The sequence below is a fragment of the Cebus imitator genome, unplaced genomic scaffold (assembly GCF_001604975.1).
Source record: "Cebus imitator isolate Cc_AM_T3 unplaced genomic scaffold, Cebus_imitator-1.0 Scaffold35, whole genome shotgun sequence".
Lineage (NCBI taxonomy): Eukaryota > Metazoa > Chordata > Mammalia > Primates > Cebidae > Cebus > Cebus imitator.
In genome coordinates this window covers 10139522-10150309 of record NW_016107350.1, presented here as the reverse complement: position 1 = coordinate 10150309, position 10788 = coordinate 10139522, and positions in this window count along the sequence as shown.

The following is a 10788-nucleotide window of genomic DNA, read 5'->3' as shown; positions in this document are numbered from 1 at the left end:
GGGGAGTGGGAGGAGGAAGAGCAGGAGGAGTAGGAGGAAGGGGAGGAGGAGGAGGAGGAAGGGGAGAGAGAAGAGGAGGAGGGGGAGAAGGAAGAAGAGGAGGATGAGGAAAGGGAGAAGGAGATTGTATAAAAGGATGAGGAAAAAGGAGGAAAGAGGAGTAATGGGGGAAAGGAAGGCGGAGGTGAAGACAGAACAGAGGTGTGAGGGGAAGACCTTCATTTTCCTGTGACTGAGGTTTACATGTTGAGAAAGGGGATACAAACATATCTTGAAAACCCATGTAGCCTAAAAACGGGAAGAGAACTATTTCTTTTTCTCTGTCCCTCAGCACGACTTTAGGCAAAAATCTCCATCTGCAAAAGAGATAAAGGTGTCTACCCCTTAAAAACAGGGTCAGGATTAAATTCCATGAAGAAGTTTGAGTGTGATCTCCAACAAGCGTGAAGCAAATCCTCCAGTACATGAAGCAGAATGAAGAGACTTTTCGAAAGTAATCTTCAGATAAATACAGCTGGTGCGAGGCAAGAGATGAAGACAAAAGCCCAAAGAGCTCCCAAGTAGCTTCGCAAACTCACAGGGGATGAGACAAGGTTCATTGTGCCCATTTGGCTGACAGCTTCCATTGAACAGGTATATTTTAAATAGCCAAGGATTCGATTGTTTTAAAACAATATTATTCATGTCACTGCAAATGCCAAGTCCTGTTCTTCAAAACCCCACTCTTCTGACTAAATTGACTGATTCTTCCATCTCCTCCACAAGCATCCTAATCCCACCCTGGCCTCAGACCCCAGCAGAAAACCCACCACGATCCCAGATCACCCACAAAATCCCACAGATCACATTTAAGAAATTCAGAAACAGACAGACATAAGAATGAGAATGAAGGAAAGCCCATGATCTCTTTTTTGAGAATTTTTCTATCACTTTCTTGTAAAGGTCATTTGTACCTAATTGTGCTTTGACCAAAATGCAATCTTAACCTGATTTCTCTGCACTTACTAATTTGCTAGTGATGTGCTGGGCCCTGTTTTATTTCATTTTGGTGCCAGTGGCCTAAAAACCTGACTTTAAAAAGTCTAGTTTTCAGAATCCCACTGCAAGAATACATTTTCATATCCAGGGGATTCCCTTATAACAGAGTTGCTCTTACATAACATATTTAATGAACTACCAAGTTACTGGTATTCCACTCGCATCTAATGTCTTTATTTTCCAATACTAAAAGGAGATCAAAAAAGTAAAAATACATTATTGGCCATTTCTAAATCCTTATAATAAGATTTAAGATATTAGTTCACTGGGTGTATATTTGCATACAGTTACGAAGACATAATTAAAAGTCCCAAGGTGAAACTTAATCAGCCTCTCCCCTCTTAAACCAATCATCACTACAGAGACTGCTAGGCAGTGACCCACTTCCTTCTTCAGATGCCTTAATTAGTCCCAGAAACACCAATGCTCTTTTTTGAGAAGTGGAAATCTATTTCTGTTATTCATTAACACCCTTAAAGCATATTCTGCAGCTATTAGACACAAGCCAATGGAAGGGCAGTGGGAAGCCACAGACACGGGGCATGATTAACATCCTCAGTGAAGAGGCAATGGGCATCCAAATTTTTCCTTCATGATGCCCGTCTACACATGCTGAGCTTTCCAATGGAGAATGCAGAATTCTAACAAAGATGAAATTAGGATCCAAAGTCATTGTGAAGTTAATGAACAAATGCAATCATGATGCAGATGCTCAACACGTTCAGACCAAACACCCAAAGATTCTGAGATTAATTTTCCCAGCTAAAAAAAGAAATCATATGTTCTACCCCACAATACTATCAACTGCAAATATAATGAAATATAGATGACATAGAATTTAGAGTCATGAAAAGATCATATAGTTAATAAATAATTGTAATTGCCCAATCCGATCAATGTTGAGTCAGACATCATCATAGGTGTTTCCTTAAGAGATTAAAGGCAGAAATAAAGTGTATCCTATATATCCCATCTTCTGAAAAAGCTTCACATGCATGAGCACAGCTACGAAAAGAGATTGGCGTCATGGGTGGTGGTAGAATCAGCTTGTCTAATGTACAGTCATGTCCCACGCAATGATAAATCCAGAAATCAGTTGTAATGTTCTGGCTTCTTGAGATTAATCTGACCCTAACACACATCCCACACCCTCCCCAAGACTTCAGCAGATCCCAGAGGGCTCAGGGCTCAAGACCCCCTCCAGCTGTGTCCTTCCCCTGGGGAGACCAAGTATATAACGCAGCCCATGACTCAAATTCCACAAAGTGGCAAAGGGGCTTGTGAAGATGGCAGACCTCCTCAGAGGTCAGGAGGGAGAAGATAATTTCCAGGTGAGCCCTGCTGTCAGGCTGTCCGCTCACCTCTGACCTGGGGGATCTTCCCAGGCCTCCTGCCCCACACGCATCCCAGCCTCCACCTGCAGGCTTCCCGCCGCACGCCCTCCTGCATGCCTCCATCTCTTCCACCTCTCTGCCTCTCAGCCACCCACCAACCGGCCCCAAGGCAGTGGCACTGCTATAAGTCATTCTCCATGCTCACTCTGCGTCTGCCTCAAGGTCCCATCTCCTATCTCTAGCCACCTAACCAGAGTTCCCGCAGCCCCCAACAAACAAAGACAATTTCCTCCCCAAAAAGGAATTCTGCCATGGAGATCATGAATTATTTACAATGATCTAGAAGAGTACGATCATCATTCTGTAAAAGCCAAAGGTAGATATAGTCAACACATGCAGACCTTTAAAATTACTTCTATAAGCAACTTACAGTCTTACCATGCAAAATAACCTGACTATGACGAACAAAGAGTGGAATCCTGTTGCAAAATGACTCATTACACATTTCTAATAAGAAAAGATACCTAAACCACAACTACTTACACTCAAAGCCTGACATGACACAGAAAATAAGGTTATCTTATCCTTCAGCAGCTACAAAGGAGTCACACCATTGGTCAAATAGTCTCTTCTGCTCGTAAGCTTAAATGGGAGCGGAGCCCGAAACCTGGCTGGAGATGAATGACCTCAATTTGAGAGCTCTTCATCCGCCTCTTCCTCTTGGCTCTGAGCGAAGATGCTCAGATTGCTGCTCACCTAATTTGTCTACTGCCATTACCGCATTTGCCTATAGAATCTCTTCTGCCTGCATGGCTAGCTGTTTGCCTGCCTAAGTTCACTGGGAGCAGCTGCTCATGTTCATTGCCACAGTCCATCTCCAGCAGCATCCATCCATCACACACGAGTTTCAGCAAATGGGGATCCATGCAAGTCAGAAGACCCATTCCAGGAGCTCAGGAGGGCAAGCTTGTCACAGACAGGACCCGGGCTTGCTGACAGAGGCCAATTTGAGACTCCACCCCACACTGACCTTCCCACGCTTTTCATGCCATGATAATCACATGCGTTTTGTGCTGAGTCCGTTTTCATTTCCCATTTCATTCGCGTAGGTTTTCACCAGTGTTTGCCAAACTTGTCTTCCCAATGAGGGGGTTGAGAACTAATGCCCTATTTTCAGTTTCTTCTGAAGTCTCCCACATTGCCACATGCAGTGGAGCATATATACAGTAGTGGGCAATTATGGACAGCGCCCTGATGTCCAAACCCCCAGAGTCAGCCCTGAGGATCACTGTGATGAAAGCCAAGTTCCTCTTTAGCTCTTCTTTCACCCTCGTATCCTATTTCTCCCTCCCCCTTCCCACCTTCCATTGCATGAGCATCCATGTCACCAGGGTAGCAACTGACAGGCCTACATGGGCTGCCTGCCCATGTAGTGGAGCCTGAAGCTTATGCAAACTGGGGGGCCCACATTAAGAAAGAGAATAGAAAATTATAAACACAAAGTTAGGTATTAAAGTGAATATTTTTCAGAAAGAAAAAATAAAATATAACAAATCACAAAGTTTTCAAAACTGACAGCACAAAATCCGGGTTAAAAAAAAAGTAGCAAAATGTTTTTATTAACTTCCTGAAAGACTTCTATATTGAAATATACGGATGATATGGATAGATTTAGGCATAGATGATATAGGTATGTAGGTATGTTTTGGCCACAAACTTTTTGATCCTTTCTTTATTCGACAGCTTGGTAATATTTTCCAGAGTGAAAACAAAAATAATTTAGTCCTTCTTTCAGCAGGGTTGACTGAAATTTGACTTTTATAACGGAGGATGGAATGCAAAAAACACACAACTTCACAGAGAGATGCACAGCTCTTTGCAGTACAGTTCACAGAGTTGTACCCTCCAAACGCAGGAATTCTGAGAAAGCCTATTATACACAATTCCTATCATAAAGGAAGAAATGGATGGTATGTTTACAACTGTATCACTGCATTATCGAAAATAGCCTTCATGGCAGAAAATTGCCCTTTTTGTTGATGAGATTCCAATTCACCACTTTGACCACACCTCATGATTAAAGGTGTTCCCCACACACTGGCTTTCTGTCTCAGGCATTTCAAAACTAGTCTCTCCTCCATGGAGCACATGCTTGTATGCTGGGCATCACAGACACATTTTCATGAACCTGAACTTGGCCTTGGACCTTCAGGTCACAGCTCTGGGCAAGCAGCCACAGCCACAGGAAGGAGTGCTGGCAGAAACATACATAGCAAAACGTACGTGTGCCAACCACCTAAATACATCCCACAAACGTAAATGAAAGATTTTCCCTTTAGCTGGATCTCATCCCCACCCAACAAGAAGGAAAACTGGATGCAAAGAACCCAGAGTGGAAAGAGACAGGGCTCTTCACTAGCTGTGGTTATCTTCTATCTTAGGCCATTCAGGCTGTTGTAGGCTGGGTAATTTACAAATAACAAAAATTTTTTTCTCATAGTTTTGGAGGCCAGAAAGTCCAAGATCACAGCACTGGCAGATTGGGTGTCTGGGAAGGGCCGCTCTCTGCTCCACACACGGGACCTTGTTGCTGGATCCTCACATGGTGGAAGGGGGGAAGGGCAAATAGGACTAACAGACTCCCTCAAGGCCTTTTATAAAAACATTAATCCCATTCCTGAGGGCAGAGCCCTCATGACCTAGTCACCTCCTAAAGACCCCACCTCCTAATACTATTGCACTGAGCATTACAGTTCAACTGTAATTTTGGATTACAGTTTTTGGAGGGGCACAGCATTTAAACCATAGCATTTTCCTTACTGGCCCCCCACATTCATGTCTTTCTCACATACAGAATACATTCATTCCATCCCAATAGTCCCAAAAAACTCTTAACTGGTTCCAGCTTCAACTTTAAAGTCTAAGTCCAAAGTCTCATATAAAGAGCATCTAAATCAGATGTGGGTGATACTGAAGGTATGATTCATGTGAACCTATGAAATAAAAGAAGTTGTGTGCTTCGAAAATACAATTTGGGGACAGACAGAGGATAGGCAGCCCCCCTCCAAAACAAAGTAATAGGAAAGAAGAAAGAAGTGACAGGAGGTGACCAAGTCCAAAGTTCAACAGGGCAAAGAACATTAAACCTGAAAGCTGACTCCATCTCCCACCTTCCGGTCACACTGGGGCAGAGGTTAGACCCCCAAGGTTCTGGGCAGCCTGGCCCCATGGCTTTGCTGGGCATAGTCCACAGAGCAGCTCTCACGTGCAGCTCTCTCAAGCTGCTGTTGCATGCTGATGGCTCTATAATTCTGGGATCTCAGGGGCAGCCCCAATCCCACAGCTGCACTAGGCATTGCCCTAGTGTAGACATCCTGTGGTGGTCCCAACCCCACTGTTCTGCTAGGCATCGCTCTACTGGGGACTGCCTGTGGTGGTCCCGCCCCTGCAGCTGTTCTCTGCCTGGATTCCAAGGCTCTCCAGGGTATCCTTTGAAATCTAGGTGGAGACAGCCATTCCCCCACAGCTCATGCACTCTGTGTGCCTGCAGAGTTAGCATCACGTGGGTGCCACCAAGGTTTACCACTTGTTTCTTGTGGGCAGGTGGCCCTAGTGGATCCACATCCCTGGTGCTCTCTCCTGAACATGTTTGCTCATCTTTTACAGGCTAAGAATTTTTCCAACTCTTTAAGTTCTGCTTCCCTTTTGATTATAAATTCCATTTTTAATTTATTTATCTCTTTTCACATATTGTTACAAGAGTCGAGAGAAGCCACGCCACATCCTCGACATTTTGCTTAGATGTTTCTTCCACTAAAAAAATTCTGCCTTCCACAAAACACTATGACACAAAAACAACTCAGCCAAGTTCTTTGCCACTTTATGAGAAGGATGGCCTTTCCTCCAGTCTCCAGTAACATAGTCCTCATTTTCATCTGAGACCTCATCAAATGACCTTTACTATTCATATTTCTACTAACATTCTGCAGCCAAATCTCTACCCCTGAGCTATACCCCCGCTACCAACATTCTGATCACAACAACTTAAGCAATCTCTAAAAAGATAGTCTTTCTCTACAGCTCTCCCCTTCTATGCCCTCACCAGAATTACCCTTTATTTCCATTCATGGCAATGCAGGCTTTTTCTAGCCTGCTCCTTCAAACTCTCCCAGCCTCTGCCCATTTCCCTGTTCCAAAGCTGCTTCCGCATTTTTAGGTGTTTGTCACAGCAGCACGCCACTTCTGTCTTCGTCCATTTGGGCTGCTTTAACAAAATACTTTAGATTGGATAACTTATAAATAATAAAAATATATTTCTCACATTTCTATTATTATGAATATCACTATTTGAGGCAGAGACTCACTCTGTCACCCAGGCTGGAGTACTGTGGTGTGATCTTGGCTCACCGCAACCTCAGCCTCCTAGGTTCAGGCGATTCTCCTCCCTCAGCCTCCCAAGTAGCTGGGACTACCGGTGTGTGCCACCACGCCCAGCTAAGTTTTATACTTTTAGTAGAGACAGGGTTTTGTCATGTTGGCCAGGCTGGTCTTGAACTCCTGACCTCAGGTGATCCACCTGCCTCGGCCTCCCAAAATGCTTGGATTACAGGTGTGAGCCACCGCACCTGGCCTATTTCTCACAATTCTAGAGGCTGGGAAGTCTAAGATCAAGGTACTGGCAGGTTCACTGTCTGGCGAGGGATCACTCTCCGTTCCATCCATGGCACCTTGTTGCTGCATCCTCACATAGTGGAAGGGCTGAAGGGACTAACAGACTTTCTCAAGCCATTTATAAGGTCACTACTCCCATTTATGAGAGCAGAGCCCTCATGACCTAATAACTTCCTAAAGGCCCCACCTCTTAATATTACTGCAGTGAGTATTAGTTTCAACATGAATTTAGGAGGCACACAAACATCCAAACAATAGAATTTTACTTTCGAGGATTTTACAAAAATGCAAGCCCATTGGACACACTGCTTGGCCCTTTCCATGTAAGTGAAGGGCCCTGAAAGCCAAGCTTCAATAGCTTCAGTGTAAACCCAACTCTGGGCTACCCATTCTGAGTTGGGAAAGTGAATAACTTTTATTACATACCTTATCTCACCTTGTATTTTACATTTACTGACTCATTTTATTCTAAACCTTATTTTACGAGAGTAATAGTTCCATTTTATAAATGAAAATGCCTTGCAACGATGAGTTTGTGTCCTTTGTAGGGACATGGATGAACCTGGAAACCATCATTCTCAGCAAACTGACAGAAGAACAGAGGATCAAACACCGCATGTTCTCACTCATAGGCGGGTGTTGAACAATGAGAACACATGGACACAGGGAGGGGAGCACTACACACTGGGGTCAGTTGGGGGGAATTGGGGTAGGGACAGTGGGGGATGGGGAGTTGGGGAGAGTATAGCATGGGGAGAAATGCCAGATATAGGTGATGGGGAGGAAGGCAGCAAATCACACTGCCACGTGTGTATCTATGCAACAATCTTGCATGTTCTTCACATGGACCCCAAAACCTAAAATGCAATAAAATAAATAAATGGAAAAAAAAAAAGAAAATGCCTTGCATATTTCTGAGAGAATAACAAGAAACAGTTCAAAAAACTCTTGAAATGATTGTTTCTAGTGAGGGAGTTAGTGGATAGGGCTGGGACAAATACATGTTTTGAATTGCACACACATTCATATCATTACAGAATTTCTTTTCTTTTTTTCCTCGTGGCCATTGATTTATTTATTTATTTATTTTAATTTTTTTTTTTTTTTTTGAGACAAGGTCTCACTCTGTTACCCAGGCTGGATTGCAATGGCTCGATCTCAGCTCACTGCAACCTCCGCCTCCCCAGTTCAAGTGATTCTCCTGCCCTGGCCTCCTGAGTAGCTGGGACTACAGGCATATGCCACCACACCCAGCTGATTTTTGTACTTTTGGTAGAGACGGGGTTTCATAATATTGGCCAGACTGGTCTCAAGCTCCTGACCTCAAGTGATCTGTCCTCCTTAGCCTCCCAAAGTGCTGGGATGATAGGGGTGAGCCGCAATGACCAGCCTGCCATTGATTACTTTTAAATTTTTATTTTACTGTAGTAAGAATATTTAACATGAGATCTCCCCTCTCAACAAATTTTCAAGTATACGTTATTGCGAACTATAGGTATAATATTGTACAACGGATCTCTAGGGCTTACTCATGCTGTTTATCTGAAACTGCATGCCCATTAATTAACAACTCCCCACTTTCTGCTCCCCCAACCCCTGGCCACTACCATTCCACTCTTTGCGTCTATGAATTTGAGTATTTTAGATACCTCATCTAAGTGGAATCATGCATTATTTGTCTTTCTGTGACTGGCTTATTTTACTTAACATAATGTCTTCAAGATTGTTGCATATTACAGGATTTCCTTCATTTTAAAACTGACTAGTATTCCACTGTATATATACAGCACATTTTCTTCATCTATTCATCTGTCAATGGACATTTACGTTGTTTCCACATCTTAGCTATTGTAACTACTGCTGCAATCAATATAAGAATGCTGCTATCTCTTTGAGATCCTGATTTCAGTTCTTTTGAATAAATATCCAGAAATGAGGGGTGGCTGGATCACATGGTAGTTCTATTTGTTAATTTTTTGGGAGCCTCCATACGGTTTTCGGCAATAGCTGCAGCGTTCTGCATTTCTACCAACAGTGTGCAAGGGCTCCAGCATTTCTCTGTCTTCCCAATATTTGCTCTTTGTTTTGCTGTTGTTTTATGATAGCCATCTTGACAGGTGTGTGGTAATACCTCACTGTGGTTTTGACTTTTTAAAGAAAAAAAGAATCCACTCTAACAGAGAAATTACTGATAATAGGTTCCCATATCATAATACTGTTATGGGTTGAAGGATGTCCCCTCAAAAAGTATGTGGAAGCCCTAACCACCCCCAAAGTACTTCAAGGTGTGATCTTCTTTGGAAATAGGGTGTTTGCAGATTTAACCAAGTTAAGATGGGCTCACTAGAGTGGGCTCCATCCAATCTGACTGATGTCCTTATGAAAAGAGGAAAGTTGGACAGAGACCAGTGCAGAAGGAAGGTGATGTGAGGAAACAGGGAGGAAACAGCCATGTGACTGGAGTGATGCAGCCACAAGCCAAGGACACCTGGGGCCACCAGAAGCTGGGAGGAAGGCCTGGATAAAGCCTTCCAAGTGAGCACGGCCCTTGCCGACACCTTGAATTCAGGCTCCTAGCCTTCAAACTGTAACAGAATAAGTTTCTGTTGCTCTTTGACACCCAGTTCGTGACAATTCAGTGCTGCAGCCCTAGAAAACTAATAAGATTCTTTCATGATAGTTATGATGAGCATTGTTTTATGGTTGTTGGCTGCTTGTATGCCTTTCTTTGAGAAATGTCTGTTCATGTCCTCTGCCCATATTTTATTGGAGTTACTTGTGAAATATCATCTCACACCCATCAGAATGGCTTTTGTTAAAAAGCCCAAAACAAAAACAAACAAACAACAACAACAACAAAAAAAAGGAATACTAGCAAGGCTGTGGGGGGAAAGGGAATGCTTATTAGAATGGGAATGTAAACTAGGCCAGCCACTGTGGAAAGTAGTCTGGAGATTTCTGAAAGAACTAAGAAGTGAACTATCATTCAACCCAGCAATCCGATTACTGAGCATAAACCCAAAGGAAAATAAATCATTCTACCAAAAAGACACATGCACAGGTATGTTCATTGCAGCACGATTCACAATAGCAAAGACATGGAATCAACCCAGGTACCATCAGTGGTGAACTGGATAGAGAAAACACAGTACATACACTTCATGGAATACTACATAGCCATTAAAAAGAGTGAAATCATGTCCTTTGCAGCAACATGGATGTAACTGGAGGCCACTGTCCTAAGCAAACTAACACAGAAACAGAAAACCAAATATAGCATATTCTCACTTATAAGTGAGAGTTAACCATTGGGTACACGTGAACACAAAGCTCGGGAGAAGAGACACGGCACTATGAGAGGGGAGACAGGAGAAGACAAGGGCTGAAAAACTATTTATTGGGTAATATGCTCAGTACCTGGGTGAAGGATTCATTCATACTCCAAGCCTCAGCGTCACACAATATACCTCTGTAACAAACCTGCAGCTACCCCCTAATTTTAAAATAAAAGTCAAAAAAAAAAAAAAAGAAAAGTAATACAATTATCTTCCCTTGAGATATTTAGTTTTTTAAAAAAGAATACTTTATAACTGAAAGGGATGACTTTAGTTTGGTAAAATTTGAAGCAAAAGAGAAGCTGAGGCACCAACCACACCCTATACAGAGAGCTAAGCCCACTGTATAAAGCAGATGCCGCCCACCACGCGGCCCATTAGAGAGCCCACACACCATCAAAGCCAGAATC